At 47.9% G+C, this 18,615-nt stretch overlaps 1 long non-coding RNA gene across 2 annotated transcripts in view; it reads left to right on the forward strand.

Annotated features, from left to right (window-relative positions):
* The first annotated feature begins 12,327 nt into the window (after window positions 1-12,327).
* The window catches only part of LOC308588431, a 137,984-nt gene continuing 131,696 nt past the window's right edge, over window positions 12,328-18,615 (forward strand). For both annotated transcript variants that reach the window (XR_014008754.1, XR_014008755.1), the window contains exon 1: window positions 12,328-12,459. This is a non-coding gene — a long non-coding RNA (uncharacterized lncRNA). The remainder of the gene's footprint in view (window positions 12,460-18,615) is intronic.

Raw genomic sequence — 18,615 nt, forward strand, 5'->3', positions numbered from 1 at the left:
CTCTCTCTCACTGCAATCAGTTCCTGCTTGCAGGCTTCCCACAGGCATCTGACCTGCAAATGTGAGGGCAGGGTGCAGGATTAAATGGGACTTTGGTCTGGTCCAGCAGGGTGCTTCTTAAGTTCCAATGCCCACTAGACATTGGCTCCAGAAACAAAATGCCCCTTTGAGGTGACTTGGATTGGTCTGCATGTCCTCTGAATGGCTCAAGCAGCTCAAAAAATTACATACAAGTGTGGTGTAGAGGTTAAGAGTAGTGGATTCGTAATCTGGTGAACCGGGTTCGCTTCCCTGCTCCTCCACATGCAGCTGCTGGGTGACCTTGGGCTAGTCACACTTCTCTGAAGTCTCTCAGCCTCACTCACCTCACAGAGTGTTTGCTGTGGGGGAGGAAGGGAAAGGAGAATGTTAGCCGCTTTGAGACTCCTTTGTTGTTGTTTAGTCGTGTCGGACTCTTCGTGACCCCATGGACCAGAGCACGCCAGGCACTCCTGTCTTCCCCTGCCTCCCGCAGTTTGGTCAAATTCATGTTGGTAGCTTCGAGAACACTGTCCAACCATCTCATCCTCTGTCGTCCCCTTCTCCTTGGGCCCTCCATCTTTCCCAGCATCAGGGTCTTTTCCAAGGAGTCTTCTCTTCTCATGAGGTGGCCAAAGTATTGGAGCTTCAGCTTCAGGATCTGTCCTTCCAGTGAGCACTTAGGGCTGATTTCTTTCAGAATGTATAGGTTTGATCTTCTTGCAGTCCATGGGACTCTCAAGAGTCTCCTCCAGCACCATAATTCAAAAGCATCAATTCTTCACCGATCAGCCTTCTTTATGGTCCAGCTCTCACTTCTATAGGAAAAAAATAAAGCAGGATATTAAATCCTGTTCCCAAATTAAGCCCAGGTTACTGTCCTCTTGAACGGCCTTTCATCACATTGCAAAGCCTTTTTGGAAGACTTTTGGTTAAATCATTCAATCCTGCCAGAAGCTGTTTTGATTATTTTATGGAGCACCTTTGGATTATTATTTTCATTGAATGGGATTTTCAGGCCACTTAGTCATCCATAACCTTTAAGTGGCTTGCAGAGTATATTTAAAAATATTGATAAAAGCAAAGATTAAAAGCGATTAAACCTAAAAAGCTGATCGCAAATTGATCAGCGTTTGTTTAAAATATGCATGTTAAAATGAAATTGTATGTTAAAATTGTATGCCTGGGTAGCATGTTATTACTATTTCAAGTTCCGCTGCTCCTGTATTTGTTAGCTTTATTTTCATTCGCTTTTCGTTTGTTGTTCGCCTTGAAGTCTTATGGGAAGAAAGGCGTGATTAAAAAAACCCAGACAAACAAATAAATAAATAGAATGAATCTGAAGCCTAATATAATGCTTGCGTATTCAGCCTGATTCATGCATGTTTACTTAGCAGAACCCTCCACCCCACCCCACCCCACCCCAAATTCAATGTATCCTGTTCTTGCAAGACCTTTCTTGCCTCTTGAATCATCAGGGGTGGCTCTGCTCCATGTTTTACCTCCATCTAAACCACAGAGCCTAGGGCTTGCCAATCAGAAGGTCGGCGGTTCAAATCCCCACAACGGGGTGAGCTCCCGTTGCTCAGTCCCTGCTCCTGCCCCCCATGCAGTTCGAAAGCATACCAGTGCAAGTAGATAAATAGGTACCACTCCGGCGGGAAGGTAAACGCCGTTTCTGTGCACTGCTCTGGTTTGCCAGAATCGGCTTAGTCATGCTGGCCACATGACCCGGAAGCTGTACGCCGGCTCCCTCAGCCAGTAAAGCGAGATGAGCGCCGCAACCCCACAGTCGTCACCGACTGGACCTAATGGTCAGGGGTCACTTTACTTTTACCTAAGGTTAAATTAGTGGGCATGTGGCTGGTGCCAGGTTTACAGGGCTTTGTTACTACTACATTTCAATCCCACTAAAGCAGTCCAGGACGACAAACACACAAGCAATAAAACAACTGAAATGTCTGGAAATGTCTGAAAACGGAGGCAGGCTGGGAAAGATCTTTGCTTTAAAAGGTTTGTAGAAGAGGAAGGTCTCCAGCAGGTGCTGAAGAAACCACCGAGATAGCGCCAGTTTAATATTTGGGGGAATATTTCAAAGGGTAGGTGCCACAAAACAGAAGGCCTGGTTCCTACGTTGTGCAGAACACACCTCCTGATAGAATGCATCTGCCATAGGTCCTTTCCTGCAGAACACAGCGATCAGTTGCACATATAAGAGGTGAGGTTGTCTTTCAGGTATCCTGGCCCCAATGTGTGGGAATGTGCAGGGAGGCAGAAGAGGATATATTGTTTATTAATATCCTTCCTAACTTGTGTTGGCAAGTTCCTTTACTTAGCCGAGTTTACATTCCCCTTTTACATACATAGCAGATAGTTGGTTACAGGCTTGTGTAAGCCTCTCACTATTAGGTTCCTGGTAAGTTCCCTTATATCCCTCTTAAAAGAATAAACATGCCACAATCTTATTTAAAGTCAGTGAAAGAAGTTTACTCACATCATCAGTTCACTGTTGGATCCCTGAAGGCAGACTTAGTTACGGATATATATATATGTAGATCTATCCCATATGGAGATAATCCCAGTGTCCTCTGTTGGCTGAAAGCAACAGAGCATTTCTAGCTAAAAAGCTGCTCCAATGATGAATGAAGTCAAAGAGAGAGAGAGAGGGAGAGGGAGAGGGAGAGAGAGAGGGGGGGGGAGAGAGAGAGCTGTGTGTTCTGTCCTTTTGTGTTACCTGGACAGGTAAGGTCACACCCGCCTCTAGTCACATGCAAAGGAAGGATGTTCCAGCCCAGGAGGAAACAGGAAGTTTTCGACGTGCTGGACCAAACATTCCCCTGCATGTCCATTCTAGGAAAACAAGGAATGTTGTACTTGACTGCTTCTTATGTATCACATCCCACATGAATTTGTCCTTTTTTGTGGCCATCTCCGCCTCCTGGGCAGTACCATAGTTTGACTATGTGCTGCAAGAAGAAATATTTTCTTTTAACTGTCCTAAATTTTCCAACACCCAGATTCATTCGATGCCCGTGAGTTGTAGTGTTTGGAGAGAAGGGAAAAACTTTGTTTTTATCTGCTTTCTCCATGCAGACATAATTTCGTAAGCTTCTATTATGTGGGATGTGATCCATGGCAGGCAGTCAAGTACAACATTCCTTGAAATGCTAGAGAAGACATGCGAGGGAATGTTTGGTCCAGCCAGTCGAAAACTTCCTGTTCCTCCTGGCTGGAGCATCCTTCCTTTTGCACGTGATAGAAGGTGGGCATGATCCAACCTGTCCAGGTAACAAAAAGACAAGTCACGCAGCAACCTCTCTCTTTTTGACTCCCTTCTTCATATGATCAGCTTTCAGCTAGCAGAAGCACTGGGATTATTCCCCCCTATGGGGTAGATATACGTATTTGTAACTAAGTCTCCCTTCAGGAATCCAACTGTGAACTGATGTGAGTAAACTTCTTTTACTGACTTTGAATAAGATTGTGGCATCTTTATTCTTTTACGAGGGATTCAAGGGAACTTACCAGGAATGTACAATTCAATCTGAGACAGACTGAATTGAATAATAATGAGAAGCTCACACGAGCCTACAACCAGCTATCTGCTATGCATGTAAAAAAGGGGGGGGGATGTAACTCTGCTAGGTAAAGGAACTTGCTAGCACAAGTTAGGAAGGATATTAATAAACAATATATCCTCTCCTGCCACCCTGGACATTCCCACAATTCCCACAATTCAATGGCTACTAACCAGGATGTCTATGTTGCAGCTCCACAGCTGGAGGTCATAAGAAGAAGAAGAAGAGTTTGGATTTGATATCCCGCTTTATCACTCCCTTTAAGGAGTCTCAAAGCGGCTAACATTCTCCTTTCCCTTCCTCCCCCACAACAAACACTCTGTGAGGTGAGTGGGGCTGAGAGACTTCAAAGAAGTGTGACTAGCCCAGGGGTCTGCAACCCGCAGCTCCGGAGCCGCATGTGGCTCTTTTACACCTTTGCCGCGGCTCCGGGGCGGATACTAGCGAGGTGAGGAGGCGCATTGTGCGCCCCGACACTCCCCACTGTGGCAGGCGCTGTACTGGCTGTGACATTGCATGGGGGCAGTGCGTGCGTTAGTCACGCACCGTCCTGACGTCACCTTCCCGCCCGCTGTCAGATCGCGGCTCCGGATATACCGTATTTTTCGCCCTATAAGACGCACTTTTCCCCCTCCAAAAATGAAGGGGAAATGTGGGTGCGTCTTATGGGGCGAATGCAGGCTTTCGCTGAAGCCTGGAGAGCGAGAGCGGTAGGTGCGCACCGACCCCTCTCGCTCTCCAGGCTTCGCGGACCTCTCCCCAAGCAGCGGGAATGCTCCCGCTGCTTGGGGAGAGTTGCCGGCATCCCGAAGCCTGCGCGCGCTGATCCCAGCGCCGGCAGGCTTCGCGGATCTCTCCGCAAGCAGCGGGAACGTTCCCGCTGCTTGGGGAGAGTTGCAGGCATCCCGAAGCCTGCCCGCGCTGATCCCAGCGCAGGCAGGCTTCGCGGATCTCTCCGCAAGCAGCGGGAACGTTCCCGCTGCTTGGGGAGAGTTGCAGGCATCCCGAAGCCTGCGCGCGCTGATCCCAGCGCCGGCAGGCTTCGCGGATCTCTCCGCAAGCAGCGGGAACGTTCCCGCTGCTTGGGGAGAGTTGCAGGCATCCCGAAGCCTGCCCGCGCTGATCCCAGCGCCGGCAGGCTTCGCGGATCTCTCCGCAAGCAGCGGGAACGTTCCCGCTGCTTGGGGAGAGTTGCAGGCATCCCGAAGCCTGCGCGCGCTGATCCCAGCGCCGGCAGGCTTCGCGGATCTCTCCGCAAGCAGCGGGAACGTTCCCGCTGCTTGGGGAGAGTTGCAGGCATCCCGAAGCCTGCCCGCGCTGATCCCAGCGCCGGCAGGCTTCGCGGATCTCTCCGCAAGCAGCGGGAACGTTCCCGCTGCTTGGGGAGAGTTGCAGGCATCCCGAAGCCTGCGCGCGCTGATCCCAGCGCCGGCAGGCTTCGCGGATCTCTCCGCAAGCAGCGGGAACGTTCCCGCTGCTTGGGGAGAGTTGCAGGCATCCCGAAGCCTGCCCGCGCTGATCCCAGCGCCGGCAGGCTTCGCGGATCTCTCCGCAAGCAGCGGGAACGTTCCCGCTGCTTGGGGAGACTTGCAGGCATCCCGAAGCCTGCCCGCGCTGATCCCAGCGCCGGCAGGCTTCGCGGATCTCTCCGCAAGCAGCGGGAACGTTCCCGCTGCTTGGGGAGAGTTGCAGGCATCCCGAAGCCTGCCCGCGCTGATCCCAGCGCCGGCAGGCTTCGCGGATCTCTCCGCAAGCAGCGGGAACGTTCCCGCTGCTTGGGGAGAGTTGCAGGCATCCCGAAGCCTGCCCGCGCTGATCCCAGCGCAGGCAGGCTTCGCGGATCTCTCCGCAAGCAGCGGGAACGTTCCCGCTGCTTGGGGAGAGTTGCAGGCATCCCGAAGCCTGCGCGCGCTGATCCCAGCGCCGGCAGGCTTCGCGGATCTCTCCGCAAGCAGCGGGAACGTTCCCGCTGCTTGGGGAGAGTTGCAGGCATCCCGAAGCCTGCCCGCGCTGATCCCAGCGCCGGCAGGCTTCGCGGATCTCTCCGCAAGCAGCGGGAACGTTCCCGCTGCTTGGGGAGAGTTGCAGGCATCCCGAAGCCTGCGCGCGCTGATCCCAGCGCCGGCAGGCTTCGCGGATCTCTCCGCAAGCAGCGGGAACGTTCCCGCTGCTTGGGGAGAGTTGCAGGCATCCCGAAGCCTGCCCGCGCTGATCCCAGCGCCGGCAGGCTTCGCGGATCTCTCCGCAAGCAGCGGGAACGTTCCCGCTGCTTGGGGAGAGTTGCAGGCATCCCGAAGCCTGCGCGCGCTGATCCCAGCGCCGGCAGGCTTCGCGGATCTCTCCGCAAGCAGCGGGAACGTTCCCGCTGCTTGGGGAGAGTTGCAGGCATCCCGAAGCCTGCCCGCGCTGATCCCAGCGCCGGCAGGCTTCGCGGATCTCTCCGCAAGCAGCGGGAACGTTCCCGCTGCTTGGGGAGACTTGCAGGCATCCCGAAGCCTGCCCGCGCTGATCCCAGCGCCGGCAGGCTTCGCGGATCTCTCCGCAAGCAGCGGGAACGTTCCCGCTGCTTGGGGAGAGTTGCAGGCATCCCGAAGCCTGCCCGCGCTGATCCCAGCGCCGGCAGGCTTCGCGGATCTCTCCGCAAGCAGCGGGAACGTTCCCGCTGCTTGGGGAGAGTTGCAGGCATCCCGAAGCCTGCCCGCGCTGATCCCAGCGCCGGCAGGCTTCGCGGATCTCTCCGCAAGCAGCGGGAACGTTCCCGCTGCTTGGGGAGAGTTGCAGGCATCCCGAAGCCTGCCCGCGCTGATCCCAGCGCGTGCAGACTTCGCGGATCTCTCCGCAAGCAGCGGGAACCACCGCTGGGCTCCCACGGCTTGCAGAGAGCTGCCTGTTTGCGGGCTGGGGTCGGGGGAAGCTCGGGCTGCCCCAGCCCCGCGCCTGGGGGGGAAATAATTTTTTTCCTTTATTTCCCCCCCAAAAAACTAGGTGCGTCTTATGGGCCGGAGCGTCTTATGGGGCGCAAAATACGGTATATTTGTTTTAAATGTCACAATGGTTTTGCGGCTCCCAGTTTTTTCCCCCCTTCAGAAACGGGTCCAAGTGGCTCTTTTTGTCTTAAAGGTTGCAGACCCCTGGACTAGCCTAAGGTCACCCAGCAGCTGCATGTGGAGGAGCAGGGAAGCGAACCCGGTTCAGCAGATTACGAGTCTACCGCTCTTAACCACTACACCACACTGGTTTCCAAATACCAGTTGTTGGAAACCATGGGAAAGGAGAGGGCTCTTGTGGTCATGGTCTGCTCCCTTGTTTCCCACAGGGAGGCCACTGTGAGAATGGGATGCTGGACTAGATGGACCATTGGACTGGATCCACCAGGCTATTCTCATGTTCTTATGTGCAGAAGAAAGGGAGAGGATGTAGTACTGGGCTACCGTTCACAATGACAGTCCCCTCTTTTGACCATCACATGTAGAGGAAGCCTAACTTCCATGTTTCAGTGTGTAGCAGTGTATTATATACAGGTGGCGACCATTTTGAGTGGGGGAGAACATTCCATTGCAGAAAGAGAAATCCTTTCGTTGATGGAATGTTCACTTTATGTTACCTTTGTATAGAACCAAAAGCAGGTAGCTCAGTAACAGGTCGACCCAGTGCACAGCGGTTGTGAAAAATCAAATGCCATGTTAGATATCACTAGGAAAGGTATCAGAACTAAAACTGTCAACATAATAATGCTGTCATGCAAAATTTGTGGGGTGTCCGCACTTGGAATACTGTGTTCAGTTGTGGTCACCACCTCAAATGAGGTCCTGTTGAGCTGGATTTTAGGTGCTGCAAGCCAATAACATCTCCTGGGGCACAGGTTAGTTACTCCTGATGAAAGCACTGGGTGAGGTGAGTTTCATCATCATCATCATTTATTATTTACGCCAGTTGTTTATTTCTTTGACATCTGATGGGAGGGCATACCACAGAGTGGGTGCCATCACCGAGAAGGCCCTCTGCCTGGTTTCCTGTAACTTCACTTCTTGCAGGGAGGGAACCGCCAGAAGGCCCTTGGAGCTGGACCTCAGTGTCTGGGCTGAGCAATGGGGGTGGAGATGCTCCTTCAGGTATACTGGGCTGAGGCCATTTAGGGCTTTAAAGGTCAGTTTTGTGTTCTTGGTGGCCACTCCCAGTCACCAGTCTAGTTGCCACATCATACCTCCCCCTGATAGGCCTGTGCTCATTTTTTTAAAATAGAAATATCAAACCAAAACTAACATGAGTCATTTTCAGAGACCATAATGGTCTGACATTTATCTTGCTTATTTATTACATGGCCTGGATGGCTCAGTTGGTTAGAACGTGGTGCTGGTAATGCTAAAGCTGCAGGTTTGATCCCCGTGACTAGATGATCCTCAGGGTCCCTTACAACTCTATGATTCCATACCCCAACTTTTGTCCAAGGAGCTCAGACTGATGTACATAACTCCCCTTCTTTCCACTTTAGCCTCACAACAGGACTGTGATGTAGGTTATGCTGAGAGTGAGGTCATCCAGTGAACTCCATGGCAGAGTGAGGATTCGAACCCTGCTCTCCCAAGCCGTAGCCCAACACTCTAACCACTACACCACGTTGTCTCTCCAGAGAGTGAGAGAGCATCATAGGAACCTGCCTTATGCTGAGCCAGTCATTCAGTTCCTCAAGCTCAGACTGGGTACATCTCCAGCCCAGCTCTACCAGAAAATGGAGAAGATTGAATCTGATACCCTTCTGCATGAAAAGCAGATGTTCTACCAGGACAATAAAAACATAATAAATACTTTAGGAATGGTGTAGAAATATAGGGGAGTTCTCTGCACTATTTGGCAGGGAAGAAGCTTGCCAAATGGTTGCATCAGTGATGGACTTAAAAGGTAAAGGTAAAGGGACCCCTGACCATTAGGTCCAGTCGTGACCGACTCTGGGGTTGCGGCGCTCATCTCGCTTTATTGGCCAAGGGAGCCGGCGCACAGCTTCCAGGTCACGTGGCCAGCATGACTAAGCCTGGCGAAACAGAGCAGCGCACGGAAACACTGTTTACCTTCCCGCTGGAGTGGTACCTATTTATCTACTTGCACCTTGACGTGCTTTTGAACTTCTAGGTTGGCAGGAGCAGGGACCGAGCAACGGGAGCTCATCCTGTCACGGGGATTAGAACCTCCAATCTTCTGATCGGCAAGTCCTAGGCTCTGTGGTTTAACCCACAGCGCCACCCGCGTCCAGTGATGGACTTAGGGCTCTCAAATTTCAGCGGCACCCTGAGTGATTCTAAAATTCGGCACCCGCTGCCTCTCACACTTTGTTCTATAGCACTGTTGATGTGTCCCTTGCAGTGTGGCACCCAGTGCGACTCAACTAGTTGTGTTGCCCTAAAACTGCCTCTGGTTACATGCACCCAATGACATGCTCTCCCTCAGCAAGTGTGTATGCTATATAAGTTAACACTTGGTACATGAACATCTGCATTCAGCCACTTTCTCCTTAGGAAATGACTTATTCAGGCTTATGATCACACCATCTCAACATAACCCCAAATATGATGGATTCTCCCTATCTTCAAAGGACGCATAGCGGCTTGAGTTCTACTTGCGGGGAGGGGAAGAGGGAGGACTTTGCTGACAGCATTTATTTCACCAATTCGTAGAACCAGCTGTCTCCTTGTCATTCCCGGACTCGGTTCTTAGTTGATTGCGAATCCATAATTTGTAAATCTCTGTATCTTGCATGTGCTTCCTGCGTGGCTTGCTTCAGGATTCAAACGGCAACTTGTGAGTGAGCCCGCCTTCATGCCTAGCCGAGAATCTGCAAATGACAAATTGTGAAATATGGATTAAGCCGATTATCTTGCGCCAGTCAAAGTTTGTCAGAGTTTTTCCGAGGGTGTGAATGTGATTCTGAAGACTTGTCAAGAAGGGGGAAAGATGTGGCTGAATATGATTTGCGGAACTGAAAAAAAAGCCTCATGCGGTTTATAGGACTCCTTCTACCAATTCAGTCCTGTGAATATTCCCTAGATCAAAGAGAATGATTTCAAAGTCCAACTTGACAAATGTTGGGGCAGGGGAAAGAAGCAGGCGTACGTATTCCACACTTCATATCTATTTATCTGTTTCAGTTCAGTCCTATCAGATCCAAAACTCACCTTTAACTGCAGTCTGCAATACGGGAGCCATGTTTTTACTGTTTATTTGTTTGTTGCTGCTAGTGTTGTTAATTTTCTTGAGTTCACATTCTAGCGCTGCAATCTATGATTTAAAACAGAGTCATCTGCGCACTCAGCTTTACAAAGCAAGCTAAGCCTACCAGAAAGAACTCTGCCCCAAGGGGGTTCCAATCTTGAATTCAATGGGGGGATGTGTGTCTCTCTCTGTGTGTGTGGAAGGAAGAGGAGACCAGGAAGGTGGGGAGGGGGAGGGGGAGGAGAGACAAAGGAGCAAAACAGCTGAGAGGGTGGGACTTCTCTCTTTAGGGGTACCAGATACACAGAGGGACATATCCTTTGTTCATTTTACAGCTGTATAGAGGAAAGATCTTGTCAGGGATGAGAAAAGCTCAGTCCCCTGAAATTCCCTGTTCTGCATAAGAACATTTGTTTGTGTCTCTTTTGTTTTCCTCCTCCCAATTCTTCCCTCTTCTCTTTAAACATCAAGAAAACCATAAACCTAAAAAATGGTGACTGGTCTAATCAACCACAGGTCAGGATGCAACCTCCTTCTGGGTCCCAGTCCGCTTTGTGTCCTCCTCTTCTTTCTGCACCAGAAAAGCAGTAGAGGAGAGGCAATGAACTCCCACCTTCCCAGCCAGGCTACCTCTACTCTCTTTTCTCCTCCTTGCAAAAGTCCATCTCCTGGAGCAGAAAACAGGAAGTGATGCTGCAGCATCAGCAGCCCAGGAGCTGCCCAGGTGCCTGTTTTCTCCCTACGCTTTTGTGACCCGTGATTAAATGCTTTCTATACATTGCCCTCCTCGTCTTGTCAAGGCCAGTTGGCCGATGGCTGCCGCTTTCCCAGGCAAATCACACCAATTTCAGAGTTGATGTTGAAGGTCCATCTTAGCACAGCAGGAGTCCCCGAGAAAGCTCTCATCCATAGAGCAGGGGTCAGATACTGCCTTATTTCCTTAGCAGAGGGTTCTCTCTCCTCCCCACCCCCCAACACACTTTGCAAATTCATTGGTTACAATAAATCTCTCTCTCTCTCTCTCTCTCTCTCTCTCTCTCTCTCTCTCTCTCTCTCTTTCTCTCAAACCTTGGCCTTGCCAGATTAAGAAACTAGGACTGAAAAGAAAAGGCTAGGAATGAATGGATGATACAGAATTCCCCCTCCCTGCAGTTCCTGCAGGTTTAATATCCATTTTCTCAATGGCTTGTGGACTTCATACGTGTAAATTTTGAGAAGGTATATAAAAAAGGCTCTGAATTGCAGATAAATGCAAACAAACATAGACACACACGGAGAAGATAGATAGATATAAGTGTGTTTGTACACGCGCACACACGCGCACACATATGATGTATATATCTGACATAAGAGCATCGAATGCTTTTCTGAATAATTTAAAGAAACTATTGTCTGCTGATCACCTTTTGATGTTGCATTGCAATTTTAACTGCTTTATTTCTCCTGAATATTTTACTTATTTTGGTCTCCTGTTCACAGCTCTGATATTTTATAATGTGAATAGCATATAAACATTTTAAAATAAAATAAATACATGCAATACACACACACACACACACACACACACACACACACACACACATATATATATATATGTATTACACTAGTGAATAAGTCTACATATATCTGTGTACGATATGTTTATGTGTGCCAGTATTTACATGTTCATATAATATGCAGAAGTTAATACATTTGCACAAACCCATATGTATTTGTTTGCTTGTACGCCTGCACTACATTGTGTGAATGAAATATACATTTTTCTCTGTCTCTGTATGCAAACACAAACATACACACACACAAGAATTGGGAACTTATTTACACATAGATCTGTGTGCAATATTATGTTGCCATATAATATTTAGATATTGCAAAGATGCCACCTGAAACTACCATTTTTAAACTTTCCCCCCCTTCCAGATAGCCATAGGGATAAATGGCAATATCAGTAAATAGATGGATAATGGCTACAGATATTTTGCAATAAAATATCTTTTAGCCCCCAGACACTAAGAAGAGTGTTGGTTATTCACTGCCCCTCCCATTCATATATTTCTCTCTTCCAATAAAAAAAATACTAGTATTTTTTAATTGAATTAAAGCCTCAATAATGTTTTCCTAACTACAGCCCTCTGCTCCCTTTCGGAGTTGCTGGCAGAAAGGTATAATTTTGCAAACACTTTCTTGAAGAGCTGAGACTGAAGGACCCTCAACAATGTGGGCAGAGAGAATGGGAAACACCTCCACAAAGGAAAGGATTCTTAATAGCGGAGAATCTAAAAGGGACCCAGAGCAGGCCTGTCCTTCACAATAAGGACAGAGGGCCATGATTTGAATGGAGGGGGCCCCTACTTTTTAATCTGGACAAAAACAAAATGGTAATTAGGTCTGAAATCCCTGACTGGTCAAAGCTGTGGGGGCAGCAACTGGAATCTTTAGCTCCCTCCACCACCCCCCTCCACCCAGGCCCCAAACAAGAAGAACTCTGTCTGTCTCCTCCTCTTTAACTTTATTTCATCAATTAGCTCTTTAAAAAAAAGCAGTTAGGGAGAGAGAGAGTCTTAGTCAACTACAGAAACTTTTAAAGGGGTGGGCTTTCAAAAAGAGGGCTCTCTTCTTCTTCTTCAGAACTGAGGGAGGCAAGACTTCCAAAGGGCAGGTAGGTTTTTGGAGATATTTCGAATTTTTAGCAGCACAAAGTGGACTGCTGAGGGAAGCTTCGTTTGCATTGAAATTTAGGTTGGCTCTCTTCCCATCTCTTAACATCTCCTTGGCTTTCCCTTCCTGCTTTTTCTAGATGCACCCAGCTCCTACAGAGGTTACCTAATTTTGTAGATTTCTTTTTGTTTTGTTTTAAGTGTGCATATTCAGATTTCAGGACTGGATAGCTTCCTTTCCGCCCAGCCCCCCCCCCCCCCAAGCCTGTGATCTTATAAACACATTTACTAAGGGGCAGATTCCACTGAACTCAGCTGAAGTTACTTCTGAGCAAGCGCACTTTGCTAGCTAGCAGTGCACGCACCTTTTTGAAGTTGCAGTCACTCAGTTACCATGGAGGAGGTGGGTGTGAAGTAATTTAAAACGGTTGCAGCTGGTTTTGTCTCAGGATTTGTGCAGCTGGCATTTCATATTCCATTCATCCATGGGCCAGGATTTGACTGTGCCACATGTTGGCGTTGTTCTGCAAAGTCGGTATGGTTGGAAACAGACAGTAATTATTTTATTTTATTTTGTCCCCGGGGTTTTGGGAGGGGGGTAGCTGCCTTCCTTGTGGTCTGGGAATTTGCCCCCTGATGGTTTGGAGTCAAACCATATAGCACTAAAAGGAGAAAAACCCTGTAAGAACTATCTGAGCAAAGTTGATAGCAGGATTATTATTATTATTATTATTATTATTATTATTATTATTATTAGGAATTAGTTTGTGCAAACACCACAAATGACTTTGTGCCTGTGTCAGACCCGTTTCACCTCTCTGGAAAGCTACTCTCTGCTGTCCCAAGCTATGACTGCTGTCCATAATGGAGTTAAGCTGCAATGCTTGCATCTTTGATGCTGATGCTCAACAGAGCTTAACACGTTTGTGGATGTGATTATGTCCTACATATTTTGGATTCGTTCATTCATGTTTAAAAAGTAAAAGTCGTGTGGTTTCTCTTGGGGTGGGGGGTGGGAGGCCGGGAGTTTAAACACCGAGATTTCAGCAAATATCCTGACTCTTAATTGATAAGCGAAGGCAATTTAAAGGAGGGAGAAGGTTCCTAATCACACTTCCTGTTTCCTAATATTTGGGGTTGGTTGAGCTGGCATCTGTTCACTTTGTTTATTTGGAGGAAAACGAGTTTGGATCTTTCTACAAACTGATGGTCTTGTAAGCGACACAGCCAGCCTCCGATGTTGAAGAGGGTTTTGTATACACGCGTCTGTCTGCGTTATGGGAATGTAAGACGATTTGCCCCCGCCGTTATGTTTCCCGTGTCTAAAGACCGCATTGTTTCAGCGATACTCTTGGCTCCTGGGTTCTTTTGTCCCACAACTTTTATCCTCCCTTAAACAGAAGTCGTTCCTGTCCTCACGCAGATATATCCACACCTGTACCGTTCACAAAATACGCCTTCCTCTGATCCGAATTAGTTAACCCCAAAACCTACCACGGGATGAATATCAGGCATTTAGAAGCGAGCACAAGGATCCGGACTCGCCGCTCTAGCCTGAAGAGGGTTCAGCGTGTGTGTGCACGCGCGCGCTCGTGTGAATGGTGATGGAGAGGCAGGGCAGCTAATCCGGAGGCAAAGCGATCTGGGTTGGTTCCTGTAAACGCAGACCAAAGTGTTCGTCTGTAGCAGCTGCTATATACTGAACAGGTCTAACCTCAGCCAGGTGGTTGCATCTGAATCGTGCAGAGCTAGAAGGGACCCCAAGAGTTATCTAGTCCAATTGTGTCTCTATATGTTTGTGTTTGTATTTGAGAAACTGATATGCTTCTAAGCAGATAATTCTTCGCGCACTATCAAGCCCTTTCATTCCCCCCCCCAATTCCTTGCACAGTTGCCCACAGATTTCAAGTAGGAGGACTTAATCACACTATTGTAACTGCCCCCCCCCCGACATAAAATGGACTGCAGTGTGCTTAATTTTGGACCGAATGCTCCCTCCCGCCGTTCCCAAACAGAGATCAACGAAATGGCGCATAATAATTCCTGGTGCGTCGGTGGCAATCTGCCTTTCCTTTCGGAGAGCTTAGAGTTGCATCTTTAAATAAAGTAAATAAAAAATCTTCGCACAACAACCTTGCGAGGTAGACGACGCCCGAGAGATAAGAGAGCTGCCGGGCCGAGGTCACCAGCCGGTGTGCTGGGTGCGATTTGAACTCAGGCCCCAAAGTTCTGTTCAGCCAGAAAGCACCCCGTCCCCCCCCCCTTCTGTTCAAGATTCTGTGGATTCGATCTGAAACCGGTTTTAAGGAAAACCAAACCCCTGTGATGCGCAGATTATCCTTCCTATCGAAATTCACGCACATTCTGTCTGGTGCAGTGAAATATTTAGCTTAGCTTTTGCAAACCAGAGACTCCCCGTTTGGGAAAGCACTGCAATGTGTGCTTTGGGTGACACGCTCCGAAATGTATCATCTCTTCCCTGACGGGAGTTAATTGCAGGAGCGTTTGGCCACAGTTTTTTTTTTTTTTACTACGCTCGTTTTTCATTCATTCCTTCTTCCGTCCGTTCATTCCATTCATTCATTTATTTTTATTTTTTAAAAAATGAGGCTAGGATGGTGCATAATTTTTCCTCCCTTATGGTCAGCACAGTGATTATTCTACTATAAAACCATTAATGCAAGAATCAAATCAAAATAGTTTATGGGCCAAAGCGCTCGTGCGTTACTGGAAGTAAATCACTTCCCACCCAGCGCCCTTCTCCAAAACGCAAACAGAAACCAGTCAGGGAAGGATCATAATTGTTGCATTAAAAAGAGGAGGGGTCGAGAAAAATACCCCCCCTTTAGACAATGCGAGCTTCAGCCCTTAATGTTTACAATTCCACCCCCACCCCCAAAAATGGTGAATTTAGATGTGTTAGATTTCAAAGTATTTCGTTTTTCTAGGATGTGTTTACAATTAAATACTTAAGAATACCTGAGCCCTGTGGGATGCCATCTTATAAAATGTGTCTTTTAAAACACACACACACGAACACACAAACGCAAACGCCTCCTAAAAAGATATCAATTAAAAGAACCCATTTTTGAAAATAAAAAAAAAACCTATTTCCCTCTTGATGTGAAATTCTATTCTTCCAAGGAAAACGGCTTCCTCTTTAAAAACTTTGCAGACTTTTTTTTTTAATTCTTCTGCTCAGGTTAATATTATTAACTGTGAACAGTTTTTCGCTTTGCACCCACCCCCTTAAATGATGAAAAATCGCGGGGGTCCCTTCCCCTCCCCAATCATTCTCCAACATCCCAAGCCGGAGCATAAAAAAATATTTAATCGCAAACTTTATTGCGTGAATAACGCTGAGAGAAAGAGGCAATCTTTCAGTTTCAGTTTAGTTTTTGTTTTCTCTCTGAGTCATTAAATGTTGCGAGAGTGGGGCCAGAGAAGATGGATTTCTCTCTCCTGTTTTTCCTTTAGCAGGAAGCTGTGCGGCGGGGCGGGGAAGGCAGTTGCCTTTTGTTATTTATTTATTCCTTTCTTCCTTAGATGTCCCAAAACGTTCTGAATTCTAAGGAAACAGCCAGCTGATTGATTCAGAAGAACTGCCTCCCCCCAGCCCAAAACGAAACAAAACAAAGCAAAAAAACAAAAAACAAACCCAATAGCACAACATAACCAGATATAGAGAGCATCTCTTTCTGGTACCCAGAAATGCTGGATGAAAACAAGCTTCCTTCTTTGATTCTGCTTGCAGGGTGTGTGTGTGTGTGTGTGTGTGTGTGTGTGTGTGTGTGTGTGTGTTAAGCATCAAGGAGAATCCATTGGTGGTTAAAATGGGTGCGCCAGAGATTATTTAAGGGATGGTGTGGGGCGCAGGGGAGGGAGAGAATAGTTCTTCTTGTGCTGTTTTCCTGAGAAACCATCACACAGATGCGATACGTTTATGGATCTCTTAAGCAAGTAATTGCAAAAGCATTGGGGTGGGGATGGTCAGCCCCCCCTCTCTCTCCTGTGTGTGTCTGCATTTGTGTGTGCTTTTATGCACCAGTGTGTTGTCAGACCCATCGCCTCCTTGCCTCTCAGCATCAAACTCCCATCTATTTCCAACATGCAGGATGCAGCTTTCTTGTAGCCTCAATTGGCCTAACGATGAACTCCTGCCAATCTTGTGGGGGCAGCTGCCTTGCCACTGGGGCGAAGGGGGTCAGTCACTGGGGTGGGGGCAAAGCATGTGGGTGAGAGGAGGCGACCACGAGTCCTTTGCAGGTCTGCAAACTTCTGGGCGCTGCAGAGAGGAGGCAAAACTCTCCATTGGGAAGTTGTTGTTGTTTAGTCGTTCAGTTGTGTCCGACTCTTCGTGACCCCATGGACCAGAGCACGCCAGGCACTCCTGTCTTCCACTGCCTCCCGCAGTTTGGTCAAACTCATGGTGGTAGCTTCGAGAACACTGTCCAGCCATCTCATCCTCTGTCCTCCCCTTCTCCTTGTGCCCTCCATCTTTCCCAACATCAGGGTCTTTTCCAAGTAGTCTTCTCTTCTCATGAGGTGGCCAAAGTACTGGAGCCTCAGCTTCAGGATCTGTCCTTCCAGTGAGCACTCAGGGCTGATTTCCTTCAGAATGGACGTTGGGAAGAGGGATGCTTTTAATAGAGGGGAGAGCCTTTGATACCAAGTCAACGGAAGGAGGGGTGAAAGGGGCAAGGGTTGTCCATCTCCCCCACTGCCCAACCCAAATACTTGAGTTAACCGAAGGGCTACTGGATGCAGCTCATTTGCATGCCCACGTGTAAATGAAGTTCTGTATAGTACAATGGATTCTACCTTCAAGGGATGAGGAGACCTAACCCATAGCAAGGTACTTGGGAGACAGTGGGGCTTCCTTCTGAGAAGATGTGTAAGGGGATTGGGCAGCAAGCTGGCAGTGGACTTTGCCTGCAGTGGGTTGTGTGTGTGTGTGCATATGTGTGGCTTTCATATCACCAAATCATCTCCATTCAAAAAGGGGAAAAAATGCCACCTGGGTTTCGTATCCCCAGAAAGGGATCTCATTGCTTTGCTTGTTTGCCTCCTGAATCTGGGTCCCACTCCACCTTGTTTTAAAGAAAGTGACAAAGAAATATTTGCAAATGATTACGAGGGAGTTAATGCAGCTGGAGGCATGGAGCAATTCCTCAGCAATTCATGTGTGGAAATGGATTTCTAGCGCAGAAATCAGTCAGAGGAGAAACATTGCTCAGATCACGTCATCACCATCGCTTAATCCTCAGAAGGTTTGATGCACAGAGCGCCAAGCTGAAATCCCCGAAGTCAATAATGTTCTTCCAGAAACCCTATTCATTTCAGAGGGACTTCTAAAAGAGCATCCTTGAATATATCTCATCCATTTCAATAACGCTTGCACGACTTCTCTGCTGCTCTCCTTCTTTCCCTTCTCCTCCAACCCCAGAACCACTTGGGATGAAATTCAGGGTGTGCCTGCCCAGGCCTGACCGACCTAGTTACTTTAAAGTGTGGGTGGGGAACAGCCTAGTCATTATCATCTTGGGGTCTCATTATTTCCTTGTTGTAGGAAACAACACAAAAGTTTAGAAAAAATGCTCTCAGTTCAATTCTTTAAAAAATCCTTTCAGTCATAGTTGTCTATGTATCTATTTTACATCCAGTGTTAGAAATTAGCCAGGCGCGAGGCGCGTTTTGTCGCTGGCGTAGGTCCAATTGTGACCTATATTTTATTTTTTTATTATTATAAAATAAGCATAATAAATAAAAATAATACATGGAGATTTCTGGGCATTAGGTTGGTGACCACATTTTAAAAACCTCTGCCTTACTTCATAGTTAACTTCCACTGTGCATGTTTCTCCTTCTTGCATAGTGGCACAAGTGAATTGTTGTAAGAGCAAGCTACTGTCAAGCAATGTAGTGAAGATCATAGAATCATAGAATTGTAGCATTGGAAGGGACCCTGAGGGTAGGGCTGCCATATTTCAATAGGTGAAAATCCAGACACGACAGTTGTTCAGCTTTTTGGGGCAAAGTTGTTGATCTTTATTAGGAAAATCACATCAAAAATAATAACTGTTGTTGAGCTATTATTAAGGAAAATCAGCAAAAACGACACTGCCAACATGGGTTGCCATACGTCCAGACATTTTTGT

Source organism: Podarcis bocagei (genome assembly GCF_964188305.1).
Source record: "Podarcis bocagei genome assembly, chromosome: 5".
NCBI classification, from domain to species: domain Eukaryota; kingdom Metazoa; phylum Chordata; class Lepidosauria; order Squamata; family Lacertidae; genus Podarcis; species Podarcis bocagei.